An 18,540-nucleotide genomic window follows, 5' to 3' on the forward strand; every position below is an offset into this window, starting at 1 on the left:
TGTCAGGAGGCTCCAGTTGCTTCCTATGCTTCACCATCCTCCTGTCTTTCCTCTCCCCACTCACATGGTCTCTCACTTTCCTCCAGTCTCTCTTGTGGTGTAGAAATACTGCACATTGTCCTCACAGCGAGGACACAGCTTGTCCTCTCATCTCTCTGTGTGAATCCAGTCAGCAGCGTTCCTTTTTCTTCCTGACACACCAGCTGGAGAGCAGTGGTTAGATGAGCATCGATCAAAGGGAGCATCTGTTTAACCAGAACAAGAATACCAGCATCTGGGAGAGGTTTTTCTGAACACATACTTGAACATCGATTGTCAAATATCAAAAATGGTAATAGCAAGGGTTACTGTGGCCAAAATACTCGATGGTCTAGAGCATCTCTGTTGGGATATGCATCTATCCTATAATGATGTATTATAACCAGGATGGCATCTGTCATATAAGAGAGCTACCCCAAGAAAGACTGCTCCTGTTGCAGCATCTGCTGATCCCCTTGTTTCTGAGCCACTGCTGCTTTTACTGTCCAAAAAGCCTCTGCAGCGTTACCTGCTGTTAGTATTAATTCTCTCTCATCTAATCTGTTCTATCTAGGCCTTTCTACAGCACTCATTTGCTCTGGTATCTGTCATAATGACAGGTTTCAGAGTAGCAGCCGTGTTAGTCTGTATTCGCAAAAAGAAAAGGAGTACTTGTGGCACCTTAGAGACTAACAAATTTATTTGAGCATAGTGAGCTGGAGCTCAAGTACTGCTTTTCTTTCTGGTATCTGTGTCTTCCTTGAGTTTGTTGAGTCATGGGTCTGATCCAGGTAGGGGTAAGGGGCATTTCCACAACCTTTTTATTAAGTTGTGCTTATAGCCAGGTGTATTATAATAGGCGATAACTATCTGAAGTGTTCAAAAACCATAATGTGAGCTCTGAAATAAGGGCTTGATTTACTCCAAAACCACCTATTTATACTGATTTAGCAGTTCCTCTTGGTCTTTCTAGCTGGCAGCGCTAATATTTTCTTAAGCTGTTTCATCTGGACTCTATTGTTGCCAGATGATTTCTTATGTTTCTGATCTTTTGGGGTTGACCAGTCTGATATCTTTTCAGGTGTTCAGGGAGATGAGTGTTCTCCTGGCAAGGAAATGTTGGTATAACAGGAGTATTCTTATAACTACATCATTGGGATAACTGTAGGCTGGATACTTCATAGCCTGTTAACATATGTGGTGTGAGACTCAGCTGTCACACACTATCTATACTTTTGCTGGGTATATTCCTTGGGGTTATATAAGTTTCCAGTTTTGTTTAATTTTTGAGGGGTTCTTTCAGAGTGATGAATGATCATCTGCATGGGGCATGAGAATATTAGGTTCCCAGTGGATTATGATGCATGCAATTCAGTTCTTTCTCCATTAGCAGCAACCTAAAATGAATTAAAACTTAAAATCATGCAAGGGATGTATGCAAGCTTTAGTGATACTTGGTGATGTGCTTCTTTCCAAGTAGTGTCAGAAATACAAAATAGATTAGGCTAAATGGAATTAATGAACTGGCCCTTTTCTGTAGATCTTTAAGCGAAATTAGTGTTCATAGAAGGAGCTGTATTGAGAGCCCTGGAGACTGAAGTATTTTATTTGCTGCAAGCCAGCATCAGCAGTATGAGTTTCTCAACTCTGCCTTCAACCTTATTCTGGCGGTAATACCTGTTGGGTGAGAGAAGAGTTCAGTCTCTACACCCATTCAGTCCTTGTCCTCTGTGTTGATACTACCCACTAGGGTGTCAGATACTATTAGGATTTTGTGATTTGGACACCAGTCCACTTGAAAATGGATTGGTTTATTTACTTCACATATGAACTTACCATTTACCTTTGGAGTCTACTTAGATTCAAATTCTGTGTTTGATCAGGGTCATCTTAGTCCCTAGGAGATGCGTATTCACACAATCAAACAAATACTAGTTTTGACAAAAATCTGTATGATTGGCAGCCTTTGTTCAGAAGTTGGGAGGTATTGTTAATATGAAGGAGGACCGGATAGATCTGGATGACATTGAATACTCGAGTAATAGAAATGGGATGAAATTTAATAGTGCAAAGTGCAAGGTCATGCATTTAGGGACTAACAACAAGAACTTCTGCTGTAAACTGGGGACTTATCAGTTGGAAGCAACAGAGGAGGAGAAAGACCAATGTGTATTGGTTGATCACAGGATGACTATGAGTTGCCAATGTGAAGCAGCCATGAAAAAGACTAATGCAGTCCTAAGGTGCATCAGGCAAGGTATTTCCAGTAGAGACAGGGAAGTGTTAGTTCCATTATACAAGGCACTGGTGAGACATCATCTGGAATACCATGTGCAATTCTGGTCTCTCATGTTTAAGAACAATGAATTCAAACTGGAACAGGTGCAGAGAAGGACTACTAGGATGATCAGAGAAATGGAAAATCTACCTTATGAGAGGAGACTCAAAGAACTTGGTTTATTTAGCCTAAGCAAGAGAAGGCTGAGGGAATATACGATTGCTCTCTATAAATACATCAGAGGGATAAATGCCAGGGAATGGGGAGGAGTTATTTAAGTTAAGCGCCAGTGTTGACACAAGACCAAATAGACGTAAACTGGCCATCAATAAATTTAGGCTTGAAATTAGATGATGGTTTCTAACCATCAGAGGAGTGAAGTTCTGGAACAGCTTTCCCAGAGGAGCAGCAGGGGCAAAAAACTTAACTGGCTTCAAGACTGAACTTGCTACGTGTATGGAGGGGATGGTATGATGAGACTGCCTACAGTGGCATTGGATAATAGCAAATATCTCCAACGGCTGGTGATGGGACGCTAGGTGGGCGAGGGCTCTAAGTTATTACAGAGAATTCTTTCCCATGTGTCTGGCTGTTGGGCCTTGCCTGCATGCTCAGGGCCTAAGTGATCGCCATATTTGGAGTCAGGAAGGAATTTTCTCCTGGGTCAGATTGGCAGAGACCCTGTGAGTTTTTCGCCTTCCTCTGCAGCATGGGGCACAGGTCACTTTCAGGTTTAAACAAGCATAAATGGTGGATTTTCTCTAACTTGAAGTCTTTAAATAACATTTTGAGGACTTCAGTAACTCAGCCAGAGGCTATGGGTCTATTACAGGAGTGGGTGGGTAAGGTTCTGTTCCCTGCAATGTGGAGGAGGTCAGACTAGATGATCATGATGATCCGTTCTGGACTTTAAAGTCTGAGTGTGTGTCTAAGAACCACCTCTGAACTGGAATTGCAGGTATACTTCTGGTGTGAACTGAAAGAGGTATCAGCAGACCCATGTGGGAAAACTTGCCCATGCCTGAACTAGGTTTGTTTGTTTTTTTAGTTGTCTAGTATTAATAGTCATTTGCTACTATAACTCCTGAGTTCACCTATCATTTTTAAAAGAGGCAGTGCATGCTAGATGTGTGGTTTATGTCTTAATTTTTCTGTCTCCAACAAAATTACATACGGAAACAAACCCACAATACAGGGGAACAGAGAAAAAGATATCTTACGTTCACTTTAACACGTCCGGAAGACCCTCTGATTCTATGGTGATGAGCAGTCTAAGAACCTACAGTAGTTAGGGATGAAGGGGGAGAGAAAGTTATCTTCAAGAGCTAATGGCAAAATTAATACATTATCTGACACTTGAGCAGCTATTCATTGGAATTTCACCATATTTTCTAAGCTGCATAATGACTGGAGGAAGACGTGTCCCATCTGCCCCTGGCAGAATTTCAGCTTTTTGTTCATAGGATTACTTGTAAGTTGTGTTTTAAATGAGACTTTTGTATTTTGTTTTTACTACTGTAAATACTAACTCTGATTTCATTATGACCTGGGGCATTTTCTCCAATAAGTTATCTGCAGCATCGGGGCTGGCTTAGGTATTTTTAGGGATTCCATTATTATAACAATTGTTCTTTCATGAGTTCTCTTCATCCTTGGTTTCCTTGCAGAATTGTTTGTACACATTTCAATGTAAATCCATTTTTTAAAAGAAAATCTGTCTCTCTGTAGTCTGTCTTTCCTTGTTATGCTTATTTTGATGGAATTAATGCCTAAAGGAAGAATAGCAATGAAGAATAGATGGGACTGGGGAATCAAAACCAGAAAATGCTGCTCACGCTGCCAGATTTGAAAAATAAGTGGAGCAGTACAGTATGAACTGCATGTCACACTTCAAGTGTTAATAATTTTTGCATAATGATTCCTAGTCTTATGTTCAATTCAGGCTTATTAGCTTGTGGTAATATACTTTTATATTGAATGCAGTCATATTTCTGCTCATTTAAGCAATAAAATGCAAATTCAGCAGAAATAGTAAGTAGATTAACTATGGATGCTTATTGGTTGGCCCCAGAGATTGTTTTCCTGCATTATTTGGGCATAAAGCATTAGAATCTGTTTTTGACTAAATTTTTCATTGCGCTAATAGTTTACAGTTTGAGTTAGCATGTTTCTTCTGTAATGTTTCTAACATTTTCAATAGCATTTGTGAGTCCAAATTTAGTTTGCTGACTTTGACTGTAAGATATGAGGACAGAGGGGGAAAAAGGCTATTGTGACTAGAAAGAGCAGCTTGAACAAGAGTTTGATATAATTAGGGGAAAATTGCTAGTTTTATAGCTATAGTATTTATATAATATAGCAATATAAATCACAGCTTCCTTTGCCTTTTTTTGTATTCAGTCACAACAGCATGTGAAATGTACTGAACAGCAGCTGGTATTCAGGTCATATAAGATATAATCATTAATGTCATAAGCAGGTTAAGCAAGTTGAATGGAAGGTAAAATCATATGTGAAGATGCAGCTATAGAGTGTCTGACCATGAAACCTAAATTGCTAAATTCTAGTTCAAAATCCTTATTCCTTGTTTGGTCTATGAAAGTACCACTTAACTTTGCTCTTCCTTGCATTACTTTCGCAGGGGAGGTGGGAAAGCCATTAACCTTTTGACACAGGCCTATCTATTTTTGCCACCATTAGCATTAATATATTTTGTATTAGCATATTGTATTGCAGGGTGGTAGGCTCTTGGTTTTAAACAACTGATTATGGCATTTTGTTTTTGTTTCATTTTTGCTATTCCATAGTTTGAGTACTCAAATATAGAGCAGGTATTCTGCACACTTCTACATGCTGCTTTGACAGTACAGTAACTCGTCACTTAACGTCATCCCAGCTAACATTGTTTTGTTGTTACTTTGCTGATCAATTAGAGAACATGCTCATTTAAAGTTGTGCAATGCTCCCTTATAACGTAGTTTGGCAGCCACCTGCTTTGTCCACTGCTTGCAGAAAGAACAGCCCGTTGGAGCTAGCTGGTAGGGGCTTGCAACCAGGGCGGACCGGCAGCCCCCCATCAGCTCCCCGCTCCCCTAAATTCCCTGTGCAGCAGCAGCCCCGCGGACTATCAATTGCCGGTAGTTCAGCTGTCCCACCCCCCACTGCCATGTGCTGCTCCTGCTCTCTGCCTTGGAGCTGCTCCCTGTGCGGGGCAGGGGTGGGGGAAGAGGGGTGCTAATATCAGGGTGTCCCCCTTCCCTGCTCCTGCCACCCGCTCCTTTACCCCATCTCCACAGAGTGGGGTGGGGGAAGATGACGACACGACAGGGCTCAGGACGGAGGGATTTTGCTGGCAGCAGTTGCTGTCTCAACTTGCTGATCTAAAAGGCAGCATACTTAGAGTGGGGTCAGCATACTTAAAGGGGCAATGCCTCTTTCTCACACACACGGTGTGTGTCTCTGTTTCTCTCTGCCATGCTGTCTCCCCTCCCTCCATTCGTGCTTCCTTGTAGAGTGTGAAGCTACGTTAACAACAATGTGTTAACCCTTGAGGGCTCAGCTGAATGCTAGTTCATCATTTAGCAGTAAGGCATTCCCTGGGAACTATCCCACCCTCTTCCACCCTGACTTCACCACCTCAACCAAGCTTCACAATCATCATTGCTGTGTACAGTATTAAATTGTTCGTTTAAAACTTATACTGTGTATATATGTGTGTATGTGTATATGTGTATATATATATATATATATATACACATACACACACACACACAGAGAGAAAGAGTTAGTCTTTTGTCTGGTGAAAAAAATTTCCCTGGAGCCTAATCCTCTCTATTTACATTAATTCTTACAGGGAAATTGGATTTGCTTAACATTGTTTTGCTTAAAGTAACATTTTTCAGGAACATCACTACTACATTAAGCAAGGAGTTACTGTATATTTAAGCACCACAATTCTAGCTATATATTATTGCTCTATATAGTTACAACTATAGCTGTATATCATTAAGGGAGGTGGAAAATATGCTGCCCATTCTTATGTAGTCTAAAGTTTTTCTGATACATTTTAACTTAATTTTAAAGGACTAATAAAAATTAGCCTAACCCTTATATGGCACATTTCATCATGCGAACTCAAAACACTTTACAAAGTTGAGTAAAAATCAACGGTGATTTGGAATACTGAGGTAGAGAGAGCTCAAGGCCAAATTTTTCCAAAATTTGATCAATATTTAACACCTAGAGGCTGATCTTCAGAGATAAGACCTGATCATTCTGACTGAAGTCATTTGGGAGCTGTGGGTGCTCAACACCATTGTAAGATAAACTCTGTGTCTTAAGTTGGGCACCCAAAAATTAGTGATCATATAGGAAGGTTTTGGCATAAGTGGCTAGACCCAATGTCACTCACTGAGTGAGTAGCAAATTTGGGAATAGAACCCAGATCTTCTGACTCCCCATGTGGTGCCCTGTCCACTGGATTATGCTTAAGGCTGCGATTTAGTCATGTGTATTTTTTAGTAAAAGTCATGTACAGATCATGGGCAATAAACAAATATTCTTGGCCCATGACCTGTCCATGACCTTTACTGCAAATACTCCTGACTAAGTCTTAGCTGGGGGAAGCCTCTGAGGGGCCTCTGCAGCGCTGCTGCTCTGGGGGACCCCCAGGGCCAGCCCCACTGGCCACAGTTCAGGCAGTCCTTGGGGCCAGCTGCACCTACCACTGCTCATGCGCTTTCTTGAGGCCAGCTGCCTGGGGCCGCCCAAGCAGTAGCTGGTGCGGCTGGCTGTACGGCTGCTCCCCGCCTGAGTAGCTGGCTCTGGGGTCAGCCACACTGGCTGCTGCAGAAGTCACAGCAGTCGCAGAAAATCACAGAATCCGTTATTTCCATGACCTCCGTAACAGACACGCAGCCTTAATATCCTAGCTTTTTGTGTTCATTAAAACTCATTAACTGCTAATGAAACCTGTTTTGTTGCAATTTTCATAGATCCTTTGAAAATTTGTATAAAGAAGATATATTTTGTCTCACAAAACAATGATACAGAACCATAGTCTCAGATATACAGTCATGTGCAAATTCCCTATGATTAAAAGTAAGCCAAAATGAAAATGGCATTCCTGCTGTATTAGCACTACTTCTCAGCAGCCTTTCCAGGAGTAGCTACAGAGTCACCAGGCAAATTGGATATGAAGTTTGCCAAGGAGCCAGATGTCTCCTCTGTAAGATTGTCTTCCACAGACTAGTTTCTGGTTTTGTAATTACAGTCCAAAGAGAAAATGGAAAATGTATGACTTACTTTTATGAAGGATTAGTTTACTGGAGTATGGATACACAATATCCCACAGTATATGATCATGAAAAGGTATCCTAGTAATTATTGTTTTTAAATTAGAGTGAATTTCTTGAATTATCATTCTTTGTCTGCCAAAATCTGTAACTGCTATACAGACCATCTGCACAGTAAGACACTCAATTATAACACTGATGTTATTGTACCAAAATGTTCTCTTAATTAAGTATCATTCTGTTTGTGATACTATCTCTCTGATAATGCACAAAAGGTTAAACTCCAAAAGCTGATCACTTAAAAAAGTTGAGTGCAGTTGTTGTCCAGTACTTGTACAGTATTAATGAAGCATTTAAGAGATACAGGTTCTCGTGATCTGTGCAGGGAACTGGGAGCGTGAAACTTCTGAGTTACAATCCCAACAGACCTTGACTCACCATGTGAATTTGGGCAAGCCACTTGAATTTCTCTACTTCTGTTTTCCCGTCTATAAAATGATTATAATACTTAGCTACCCAAGGCCCTGATTCAGCAAAGCACTTAAGCACATTATTGACTGTAAGCATGAGAGTACTGCCAGCCCTTAAAATTGAATATGTACTTTGCCCAACATTGGTTATGCAGAGATTGATTATTTACTTAGAGCAGATTCACTGCTGTTGTTCAGATGCTTTGTGCTGCTCTGGGGATGGAAAGCAGCCATAAACTCAGTTTACTAGGCTTAGAACTGCTTTGCATCACTGGAATGGCAAAAAGCAGCTGCAGTATGCTGGTGAATTTGGTCTGTAATGTTTTTAAAGCAATTTAAAGGTTAAAATGATGCTATATAAATATTTATTTTAATTGGATGGTACATTAGACAGTTTCATCAGTGAGAATGCATTTTAGTTTCTGGAGTAAATAGGATATACACCGTAACAGGTAAGCCTGACATATCTCAGAGTTCCCTTTTGTTGCTAGGTGAGAAATGCTAGGTTTCTACAAGATTTCACTATTTTTCACTTTTGCTAAGCCTCCATATGTACATTTGTGGTCATAAGTTGGACAAACTTTGTAGAGTGGCTTAGAAAATCATAATAATTAGAATGTTCATTAATATATAACATTTCTTGAAATCAGAAAGACATTTGAAAAAAAATAACCATAGACATCATCTAAATAGATTATACCTACTAAGCTTACACTAAAAATATAAGCCCTGTCCACTGTCTCCAGTAGATGTGGTGATTGGGCTCTCTCCATAGTGAATTGTATATGTTTTATTACTTTGTTTTTGTGCCCAGAACTTCAGATTATCTTAATGTTGAAGAAATAAAAATAAGTAAATGAAATCTTGCTTATTCCCCTCTGTATGGAATAGGTCACATATCTTGCTGAAACATAAAAGGCCTTATTTACCACTTCTATACATCAATTTTACACCATGAAATCACATTGGTGTAATGGAATGAGGAGTCAGGCCTCAAACCTGTAGTATCTCGTTTCTATGTATGTGTAGTAAATGTACATACAAAAATATATTACATTCAATATTTTAATAGTCCAGTTTCTGCTCCTTTACACTTATGCAACCCTATTAAAGTCATAGGGTCTATCTGGAGAGTTAATGTGTGGCAAGCTACTAAGCTACTTTGGTTTACTCATGTTTCAAATGGGAGTAGTTCAAAGAGCACTACAGAACTTTTAGTGCATGGTACCCGGGACCACACAACCAGTTTGTCGATGGCAAATTAGTATGGTATAGATTTACATTCCAGCTTGCTGTGGACTAGTTCTTTGTATAGACAAGCCCATAGATGTTGCATAAGTATAACAGTGAGTGGAATTTGATTTTGTGTGTGTGTGTGTGTGTGTGTGTAAAAATAATAAAAATGAATTTGAATGGCTGTTTAATTTAATTTTTAACTATGGACCAAATCTTCAAAATAGTATGTGTATAAGTACAATGACTGGGAGCAATTTATGTTACCATGCAGTTTTGGCCTGTAAGTAGTAAAAGGTTATAGAAGTGCATGAGGAGTGCAAGGAGCAGCTGGTAATTAGTAAATGGAGGGCATTACCTCTGTGAATTAAAGCTTTTAGAAATAAGAACAAATCAGCCTATTTTAGCTTGCTGATCTGTCCTGTCATGCCTTTTTTTTTCTTTTGTTTGCACGTCTGCTGAATTTTTCTTAAATGTCTGTTTGAGCATTCAGTAATTTCTTTTGTTTTAATTCTCATCTCCTTTGAGTTAAAGACAGTGGGTGGTCTTAAAAAATTGTACTAGTTTGAAATGTCCCTCATTTTACAGGGGCAATCCACCTTGTAAAGACAGAGGATATCACAGGAATTGATACAATTTCTATCTTTTTTGAAAGATTCTAACATTTGCCCACAGTTTCATGGTTCCTGTGGGCAGTGATAGCAAATATGAGGGGGTACACTGGTGCATTGTCTTCCATTGTAAACCACGGAGCGTTTAGGCCCACATTTGAATTGTGGGTGCTTCAGTATATGGGCATCCAACTGGAGACATCTTGGGCCTGATTTTCAGAAGCGATGATTCAACTTCAGTTGAAATCAGTGGGAGCTGCAGGTACATAATACTACTGAAACTCAGGTGATTATTGGGTTGGGTACCCAAAAATAGTGAACATTTCTGAAAGTTTTGTCTTAACTTTTTGAGCCCAGTCCTGTATTCCTTGTACATACAAAACTACTGGCTTTTGGTGGGAATTCAAAGAATTCAGGATTGGGCCCTAAATCTGTGTCTTTAGCTGGGATTTTTGCCATTCATGTTATGAAATAGAAATATGCTTTTTGTAATGAGTCATTAAGCAGAATAAAACAGAGGTTTAGAATGTCAACATGCTCTATTCCTGTTAGATTAGTCTGTAACATAAGTGCTTATGCATGCTTCGAGCCCTCAGTTCTCTTTCTGGGAGTTTTTGAGTGTATAAGGTATACAGTCCTGCAGCCAAGCCACATAGGGTATAATTAACTTACCCTTCTCTGAATAAATGTTAAAATGATGTAAAATTGTTCTTTACTAATTGTTTTTGTGACATTTAAGTGAAACTCTAGTTATTTACATAATCTTTTAAATGTCATTAAAATATTTTGAGATAGGACTGATGAGTCATGTGTTTTGTGATATTTTACTAATCTTTATAAATGGACCTAGTTAGTTTCCCTTCTAATCTAAAACTAATTTGTTCTAGGAGCTCTTAGGTTTAGACTTTAATATGCTGATTCAGTTTGTCTCTCCTCATGTCCAACTTTTATGAGAACCATGGAACTTAATTGTACTTCAGTAATCAGACTTACTCACCAAATAAATTACCCAGACTTTACAGAACTGTTGTTATGAGATATTCACAAAATTAACCTTTTTTTATCCTATGCATTTTATCCTATGCATTTTTTATCCTATTGCATTCTTCGCTGAAAAAATGAAACAATTTCTGAAATCTAGTTTGTAGAAATAATACAGCAACAGCGAAGTTTCAAAGTTGCAACTTTTTTTCTAACTGAGTGAATCGATTTTTTTTAAATTCCTTTCAGGACATTTGAAACTACATGTAATGCCTCCCAGGGTTGAGATTATGCTCAAGTACCTGAAAAATAACAGATGCTGCTATGCTCTTCATAGCAGAGAATGGTGCTGTACACAGCCAGAAAACATCAGTGGAACATAACCCCAAGCAGCAAAATCATTGTTGAGATTGGCAAAAGAAAATTGTACTGTATTAGAGTCTATGGCTTTTCACATCTGCTAGGTTAGATCAGCAAGTACTGGCAACAGCCCATTCTGTAAATGGCCCAAATGTTTTCCTTCTGAGAATTTCACTTTAACTTAGTAAGCAAAATTTGTTCAAAATAGATAATATTGAGTGCTGAAATAAGTTACCACAAACTTTTATAACAAAAAACACTTGTGAAAACAAGGATTGCTTTCATTAATGTATTATTCACTTTTTAGTTATTTGGACTGCAACACAGTAACTGTTTATATGTTGTTTGTTTTAAAAGAGGTTTTCCTTTGTCCTAAAAGAAGTCCTGGTCCTTATTTTTCCTATTTTGTCTAGGTAGTAAAGAAAAAAAAAATTTCTTCCTCCCTGAGACAAATAAGATGATAGAGCATCAAGTATGTATTTGCAAAAGTAAAGGTGGTATGTCATTAATTATATTATATACATTAATTTATCCTATCTGAGGTTCAGTTTCTGGCTTGAGTGTATTATCTAGCAAATGGTATGGAGTTTTGGCACTGTTAATGCTAGTATAGTATCAGTACCAGTAAGTCTGAACTCTGATAAAACAGGATGTATCCTTTGGTAACATTTATTAATTTATATGAAGTTATTAATTATTTCATGGCATGTTAATACTTCTCTTTTGGAAATAAATTGTATGTGCCATGTTTCCCTGGGAAACAAAATACTTAACCTTGCCATAACCTGTACCAGTTTCCAGGCAGCACAGATAATGAGATGTCACTTACAGCAACATAAAAGTGCCTCTGAATATTGGGAATCCAGTCCTCTGTCTGGCTTGTGGGATGTAATGAAGGATTTATTAAATGAATAAAAGGTTCATTAATAAAGAAAAATCTCCTTTAATGCCCACATAATCCAATTAATAAATGTTTTGGAAGATAGTGGTCCATTCATTTTACTGTTTCGTGAGGAAATGTTGTGCAATACACAGCCAGAAATGTAGGTGGAATTACAAAAAGCATACAATGTACTCGTGAAAGCACAAACAAAAAGACCAGATGCTCAGAGACAGAAAATGTACTTCTTAAAGTGCTGAGCTGTTAAGCTCACAGTAGCATTAGAAAACTATAATGGCCAGAAATGGTACTCCATTAATACTAAGATGATATCAATTTATCATCTAAGCATTTCACAACCATGTTAAATCTGGAACTAATACTGTTAGTATTACAGTTTTTCTTTCGCTAACACTAGTTGAATGCAAGTAGCAAACATATCATAACGTGCCCATTACAGCTCAGTAAAAGCTCTTCCAGCATTCCAGTGTAAACGCCAACTTTGAAGGTTTAAAACTCAATCAGGAAATATTTCTCTGATTTGGAATGCAAGTTCTCAACTTAAGAGCAAATTTTCTTTCCTCAAATTAAGGCAACCATTTCAGATGTCTGATATATGGTCACTCTCAGACCACTTAATGTGTGTTTCACACAAACATCTCATACGCAGACTAGAACAACTCCTTGAGAGTTACACAATTACTCCACTGAACACTCAGCTAGGGTCAAACTCTCAACCAGGTGTCGAACCAGCTTCTTAAGTTGTGTGCGCACATTTTGAGATATGTACATGCAAAACCCAAATTTGTGTGCATAAACAGGAACTTAAACTTGAAAATTAGAAGGACAGCTCTCCAATTAACATAGGAAATGTACTTCCTACCTGGAAGGCCTGCCAAGAGAGTGTAGAGAAGTGATGTCAGGGTTCCCTCCTCACTCTGAACTCTGGGGTGCAGATGTGGGGACCCGCATGAAAGACCCCCTAAGCTTATTTCTACCGGCTTAGGTTAAAAACTTCCCCAAGGCACAAATTTTTCCTTGTCCTTGGGCGGTATTACTGCCACCACCAAGTGAGTTAGACAAAGATTCAGGAAAAGGACCACTTGGAGTTCCTGTTTCCCTAAAATATCCCCCCAGGCCCCTTCACCCCCTTTCCTGTGGAGGCTTGAGAATAATATACCAAACAAATAGATAAACAAGGTGAGCACAGACCAGACCCTTGGGTTTTTAGGACACTAAAAACCAATCAGGGTCTTAAAAGCAGAATAGTATTATAAAGAAAAAAGTAAAAGAAGCACCTCTGTAAAATCAGGATGGAAGGTAATTTTACAGGGTAATAAGATTTATAACACAGAGGATTCCCCTCTAGGCAAAACTTTAAAGTTACAAAACACAGGAACAAACCTCCTTCTTAGCATAGGGAATATTCACAAGCTAAAACAAAAGATAATCTAACGCATTTCCTTGCTTTACTTACAATTTTTGTAAACTTAGATGCTTATTTCAGGTAGGGTTTTAGAAGAGGTTTTTTCCTGCCTAGTCCCTCTTTCTGTCCTGAGAGAGCGCAACAAAGAGAGCACAAACAAAACCTCCCCCCCACAGATTTGAAAGGATCTTCTTTCCTTATTGCTCCTTTTGGTCAGGTGCCAACCAGGTTATTTGAGCTTTTTAACCCCTTACTGGTAAAGGAGGGATTGTGTGCTACCCTTAGCTGTATGTTTATGACAAGTGAGTTAAGGCACAGCAGTTCTCGGAAGCATGCTGAGCTTTCCCTGCCCACTAGACCTCTTGGGAGCCTCAGAGCTGATACATTAAGCCTTACTGCCTCCAGAATAGTAAGCTACATCCTCCCATCAGTAGGCGCTCAGGCTGGATGACTGGATGAGAGGGATGCCGCCTAGCTGAAGACAACATCTCTGCTCCTGCTTTCTTCCTCAGTCTCTCTGAGAAACTCTGAACTTGCGTTGGTGGTGCCTGCATTTCCTACAGAACCCTCTAGAGTCCTATTTTCTAGGAGGGCTGTGATCTCCCGCCCATTTCAAGCTATGTCCCGGCTGGTAGGAGTCTGTTCTGAATTTACCCACCTGGGTGAAATGCCTCTGTCAATGTGCAAGGCTAGGGCCCTGTTGGGATAAGTGCTTCAGTGATTTCTTTGGTAGGAACGTCTTCCCCACTGTAACTGCATTTCCTTCAGGTGGTAGCCTCTTTCATTGGGGCAGCTTTGGACCAACCTAACTCGGCTTTCAGAGTCTCACCTCAGTCTTCTGTTGCTCCGAGTTCAGTAAAGATTTGTTCACTAGGAGATCTGCCTCTAAGACACTTCAATGTTCTGTCAGGTGCCCTCCAAATTATGATATGGTTGCAGTCTGTTACCTGTTTAGGCTTGGTCAATTTCCAGCTGTTCCTGTCATACTTATCCCTACCCATACTTGGCTGCACATATAGTCTATGTGCTGCAGTCAGATTTCAGTGAATAAAGGGTTCTGTGAATAACTAGGGGAGCTGGTCTTCATTTGGGGTTCTGGGAATAGTTGAGGGTGAGGGTCTATTTCTCAAACAGACTATGAGAAAAGGAGGTTCACCAGCTGCATGAACCACCTCAGCCCGTGTTCACCAGCGTGGAATGAAGTTTGTGAATACTCTGAACCTTGAACTCAGAGCCCAGTTCAAGTTAGCTGAATTTCAAAACTTTTTGCCTCTTCTTTTTCTCCTTTCAAGAGACTTGAAATGAACTGCTTCATTCTAATGTCCTGCAATGAAAACGTTGGAGTTCACTTAGTAAACCAAACTTTGTAAGAGACGCAGAGCACTAATACTGCTACCCATTTTATAGGGGTGTTCTGAGCTTAATTAATGTTTGTAAAGGCTTTTGAGATCCATGGATGAAAGGCTGTTATATAAGTGACTGTTGCTATTGCACTTGGAAAGCATATAAAGGGAAGTGCTGGCTTGACATGAGACTACTCTGTGCCTGCTCCTTACAATCATATTTTGAACTTGGCAAGGATGCTAGTGTAAAATGTTCAGTTTGTAGAAATCGTGTGATGTTTAATTTTGTTCAGTTAATTTCCTGGCTGTGTTCGGTTGGTACTAGCTGACTTCTTCTAGGCCTTATCAACATGCAAACTTGCACTGGCTTAACTAAAGGTTTGTTTTAAAAGCAGCTTAGTTAAGCTGGCGCAAGGTTGTGTGTAGACACTATTCGTTCGGTTTAAGAATGACTTCTTTTTGTTTAGCTTAATTTTTTAATTGCACCCCATGAATTAGTAGGTTTTTTACCAACATTGATATAATGCTAGCAAATAGTTAAGGTACTTAATGTTCACTTACCTTAGTGACAGCTCATAGAAATTTAAAAAAAAAATCCACAGTCAAACTTTGCTTATCTGAGCATCAGATAAGTGAAACTCTTGCTTATTAGAAGGTCAGATTCATTATCCCAAGATTTGACTTCACATAACTACTTTCTGTACTGCAGTCATGTTCCAGTGAATAAAGACTTCAGCGCACAGTCAGGGGAGCCAGCCCAGGAAATACTTTCTGCAGTCGGAATAGGGAAACATTATGCTATATTTCCCAGATCAGAGGACTTTGAACACGATCTTAAGTCTGTTGGCCAGTTCCCCTCGCATAGCTTCCTCCCCATATCAGGATGTGAGCACATACGACTTTATATGCTGTTAGACTCCATCCATAGAGTCTTATCTGCTGATGTTCTGCTGAGCCGACCAGGACTGGGAGAACAGAAAGCTGTTCATAAGAATGTGAACCAGATAACCAAGTTTCTGTTGTTAAAAAATCTGGATACCAGTGTATAATGTGTATTCTCGAAGTGAAGCATTTAGGTCTACTCCTGAGCAGATTTTTGTGTGAAAGTATTTTTCCATTAAAGAATCATCTGTTCCTGCAGCTCATTTCCTTTGTAAGTGTAGCCTCACTTGGTGACATCGTCATTAGTTGCTATGGAAATAATTACAATGTCTGAAATAGAGTATTATGATATCAGATGGGGAATAAGCAACAAGAACAGATGAACCGTTAAGGAATAGAGAGGTTCTTTGTTGATGTAGTCGGTAATCAAAAAATGGATCACTAAAGAATTGAGCAGCAAGTCTGACATACTGGATAAATTGCAGAAATGCTTTTCAAAGTTTTCCATGAGGCACCATTAGTGGGTCAATCTTGCAATCCTTACACAGGTAATCAGTTGACATCAGTAAGAGTTTTGACTGTATCAGAACTACGGGATTTGCTGCGTCAAATTATCGTATCTGAGGAAAGAGAGAAACATCTCAGGGTTTCTAAATGCCATCAAGAAATGTGAAAAAAAATGCCTTAATAGCCAGTTTTTTTGTGGGATTTTCTCAAGAACAATATTTTTTTTTCTATGCTGAGCTGGTGTAAATGGGCAAAACACCATTGGCTTAAATGGAGCTATCTCCTTTTACGCCAGCTGAGAATCTGGTCAACAGTTCCCAGCACTGTGCCCATTTCTGGAAGATATAGATTGTAAACTCCTCAGGGCAGGGATTGTGTCTACCTCTGAGTTTGTAGAATGCTTAGCTCAATGGCTCTCTAATTCTGTCTGAAAGTGCAATTTTAATATAAATATTAAAAATAATGACAATATATAGGTTCAAAAGTGAGTTGGGGGAGAAGTTTAGTTCTGGAGAGAAATTAGCAAGAACATAAGAATGGCCATACTAGGTCAGACCAAAGGTCCATCTAGCCCAGTATCCTGTCTTCCAACAGTGGCCAATGCCAGTTGCCCCAGAGGGAATGAACAGAACAGGTAATCATCAAGTGATCCATCCCCTGTTGCCCATTCCCAGCTTCTGGCAAACAGAGATTGGGAAGACCATCTCTGCCCATCCTGGCTAATAGCCATTGAACATAAGAAGGATGAAGCTAGCAATGAGGTTGTTTTATAAGGAAAAGGTCAATAAAGAAGAGAAAGGGGCCAAGAACAGAGGTTTGAGAAACTTTGTGACAGAGTATGTAAAAGGGGGTAGATGTAAATCCTCCACCAGAAAAAGTGTTAGGGAATTGCCAGAGAGCAAAGTGCAGGAGACATTAACTCATTGACTTCTGCTATATTGGCAATATAAGAAATAATAATCTATGCCTGTCATATTAAAAATGACAACACTGAGAGGTGTGGTCATGGCCGGGAACAATATATTTTATTTCAAGATTCTTGGGTATTGCAAATATGCTCAACAGAACTCTTCTAACTTAAAAAAATTATGGTGGAACTTTTGGTACAAGGTGGATTCTGTATTCTGGAAATCTTAATTTGTCTAACTATTACTACATTGTTAACTGTACACTTTGTACCTGCATGTCACCCAATAGCCATCTGCAAACTGAATTTAGGTTTGGAAACTGCTGTTCACACGCATTTCCTGTTTTTCTCAAGTCTGCTGTATGTACATTGCTGGCAAATGTTTCTTGAAGAGTTGTTTTTTAATAGCAGTGTATAACATTGTAAATAAACTGGTGAAGGCAGTCATGGGCTGAAGGAATGTGGTGATCCAGCTTACTTAAACTCTTCTATATTGTTGAAGTTTTCTTCTGAAAGAAACTAATCTTCATAAATACATTGTTAAAAATGAACACCACACTGTAGAACTGTCTATTCTCTTCCTCTTTAAATTGTGTTCAATGACTTTTCAAAGGTCTCTGCTCTTTCCTCTCTCCCAGGGTTTTCAGTATCCGTAATGGATACCTACCTATCCTTCCATTTTTCTAAAAATTCCCATCTCAGAGACCTCACAGTCACCATTCATCTGACTACATAGAAATTTCATGTCCTCAAGAACCACTGAGATAATTTTTAATCATGGGTATATGCGTGTGTGTATGTGGAAGGGGATCACTTCAGAGAGAAACTTTGCCACAGGGTAAAATATTCTTCCCAGCAGCCATCTTTCCTGATTTTTTGCTCTTTGCACCTGGGGTGGTTTACTAGTAATAACTAGTTTGACTGATATGTTCTTCTGCACAGAAACCTGCAGGAGGAAGGGACAAAATTCCACAACATTATCTTTGCAGAGTTTTCTAGCAAATTTTTACTGAGGCTGGGAAACAGGTTCCCCTTCACAGACTGAACAGGGAGTTCTACCCCCCATACCTATGCCATCCAGGGATCCTAAAGAGATCATTGCCATCCATGTGGAAGGTCACACGGTGTGTCTCCACCAATTTAGTCCTGGAGGACCCATTAAATCAACACCACGGTGAATTCCCGGCCCTGTTGAAGTCAGCGGGAGTCTTGCTATTGACTTCAATGGGAACAGGATTTTACTCCAAGTCTCCTGTCCCAGGACCCCATTTTCTACATCATTCCTGACCAGACACCTATTAGTAAGCAGCTTCTTGAAGGGAGTTAGACTAGTTTGCCATGCTGCCCAAG

The 18,540-nt window shown here is 39.4% G+C and overlaps 1 protein-coding gene across 25 annotated transcripts in view; it reads left to right on the top strand.

The window, feature by feature from the left end:
• Window positions 1-18,540, top strand: part of KDM4C (lysine demethylase 4C) — a 446,017-nt gene that overhangs the window by 271,344 nt on the left and 156,133 nt on the right. The gene's annotated exons all lie outside the window — the stretch shown is intronic.

Source organism: Chelonia mydas, chromosome 5 (genome assembly GCF_015237465.2).
Source record: "Chelonia mydas isolate rCheMyd1 chromosome 5, rCheMyd1.pri.v2, whole genome shotgun sequence".
Lineage (NCBI taxonomy): Eukaryota > Metazoa > Chordata > Testudines > Cheloniidae > Chelonia > Chelonia mydas.